The sequence below is a fragment of the Octodon degus genome, unplaced genomic scaffold, assembly GCF_000260255.1.
Source record: "Octodon degus isolate 3935 unplaced genomic scaffold, OctDeg1.0 scaffold00096, whole genome shotgun sequence".
Classification (NCBI taxonomy): Eukaryota; Metazoa; Chordata; class Mammalia; order Rodentia; family Octodontidae; genus Octodon; species Octodon degus.
The window spans coordinates 1,833,245-1,835,806 of NW_004524672.1; the positions used below are offsets into that span (position 1 = coordinate 1,833,245).

At 37.0% G+C, this 2,562-nt stretch overlaps 1 pseudogene; it reads right to left on the reverse strand.

Moving 5' to 3' along the window:
- Nucleotides 1-1,501: 1,501 nt before the first annotated feature.
- LOC101585875 lies at nucleotides 1,502-2,560 on the reverse strand (annotated as a pseudogene).
- Between the last annotated feature and the right edge of the window lie 2 nt (nucleotides 2,561-2,562).

Here is a 2,562-nt window from a genome sequence, read left to right on the forward strand (position 1 = left end):
CAGGGGTTTGCCCAGCTCAGAAAAGAATCTGTTTTTCTTTGACTGCACCTCAGGAAAGGTCAAATAGGATTAAATTTTTTAAGTTGACCAGAACAAAGATAGATGACTTGATTTTCAGTGCAAATTTGGTTATGTCAAACCAAGTAGCACCAGAAATATGATCAATTAACCTCCCGAGAGTCGATGGCATGTTTCATTTCACTCCCTTTGGAGCCAGCATGGACCCTGTGCTGTCCTTCAGGATGATGGATTTACAGGGATTTCCAAATGTCTATTAATGCCCTTCACCCACTATGCTGAGATCAGTCATCTGAACAAATGATTTAGAGATTTTGTTCAAAGATGCTATAAAAGGAGTCATTGGTTTCTCCTGTTCCCAGGAGTTATTATGTATATGGGTGGAGAAGAAGCTAGACTCTAAGAATTAATGTCAGTAAGAATGAGAGAAATATTTGGGAGCCTTGAATCCTCTGAAGAATTCAAATACAGATGTCTATTTTGAAGGGGTGTTTTACTTTTTCATGTTTTTGAAGTACATTTTCCTTTGGTTTTAAAAATACATATTTTAGTTTATCCATTTCTAAACATTAAGCAGATTATTTAAATTCTACCATTTTCTGAACAATAAAGGATAGAATTCAGTGTTTTTTTTTTCAGCTTTGCATTGGTATATATTTGCATTACACGATGATTACATTTGTTGGAGGACTTGGTACAAGGACATAACAGATCTGAATTCTTTCTTTATCCACTTTCCTCCCCTTTCTCACCATCTCTCTCTTGAGCCCCTTCCTGTTTGAAAAAGATCACCTTGCTTCTAGTTATATATCTTTTTTCCCATAATTTTATTGAGAAACAGATAGCAATGAGACAGATTCAAACAAAATAGACAGGACAGTTTATTTTGCTCTTTATTTGTATTTTGGGTTTCTCATATAAGACAAACCACATGATATTATACCATGATATTTAAGAATGTGTTTCTGACTTATTTCATTTAATATTATGGTCTTTAGATAAGGCCATTTATTGATGTATGGTTGAAGTTTACCCTTCTCCATGGTATAATTCTACTCCAGTGTATAAACACCACATTTTGTTTATCCATTTGTCTAATGATGGGCAGGTAGGTTGTTTCCAAGATGTAGTTATTATGAATTGTGGTGCTTTAATCATGGGTATGCATGGATAACTGCAATACTTTTAACTCTTTTTTTGTTCACATGTCATGCTTTATGCAGAATTGAATACTTAATCATTGTGACAAAAATAGCCATTGTGACTAAAAGCAACAGCATTACCTAAAGTTATACCTAGCTATCCTGTCATAAGTTTGATTTCAAAGCTTTCTTTTTCAATATTTCCCCACAACTATATATTTCATCCAACTATCTCTTGTATGCTATTAAAGAAAAATCAGATCTGCTCAAAGTAGGTAGATATCACTACCAAGGCAATGCATTCTAGCTTTAAGAAAGGTTTCTTACCATTTATATAATCACTAAGGACCAATATTTGACTTACATATTCTAATTTCGTCTTTTACACACAGAGAAAAGAGATTAACCATTTTATCTACATCAAGATGCTTGTTTTGGAGGATTGATTCCATCTCTCTGAATAGTTCTTTCTCCAGCTTCTTCATATTGTCCAACATTGTTTTGGCTTTTTCCTTATTATGGATTGCATCCCTTGCCTGTTGCTGTTCCAGGTAGAGCGGATGTCTTCTGTCAGGTTTACACTGTGCCTTCTTTTTAACTGGGTCTTCAAGTTCAAATGTGGGTGAACAGGTATCCAATAATTGTGAAATATGTGGCACAAATATAAAAGGCTTAAAGACAGATCTCTCGGGATCAGGAGTCCCCGTGAAGAAGTGAATGCAAGAAGAGCCGGAGTCTCCGAGTAAAACAGAAACCATGCTTGCAGTGGTCAGGAATCCTCCCTCCATATTAATGCCACTTGGTTTATCTCAGAGAATTTCCATCATAGTTTCAAAAGTTATGCTCCTTTGCTGCTTAGCGTAGCTCCTCAGGCTTGGGTGCTCCAGATCAATCTTGGTGGTTATAGAGAGCTGATTAGAAATATTACGAACGTCCTCTTGTACTTTTTCGGCTGCCCAATATTTCCCCGCAGTCTCCAGAACCCAAGCTTCATTCCTATCAGCTAACAGAAAGCTGTTGTGATAGCTAAATTCCATGTTATCCTCTGTACAATTACCACCCTGGCCATATTTTTCTAATAAATCAACAATAACTTTCAGGGCTTTTTCAGCTGTATCAGCTCTTTCAAGACCAAGTCTGACAAGGTCCATGCCCAGCAAGGCTTCCTCATCACAAACTTCTTCTCTTCCCCATACAGCTTCATTCCCAATGCAAACTCTGTGCTCATTGGCTCTCATTTCTGCCCCCCACAACCACGCAGGGCGACTAAGGACAACAGCATAAGTTTCAGGAACTTGTTCAATTTCTATGTAAGTACACTCAAGGTGTTCTCCCAAGTTATGAACTCCAGTAGGAAAATAAACTACCTCTTGTATTTCATTGCAGAGTCTATCTGGTTTCC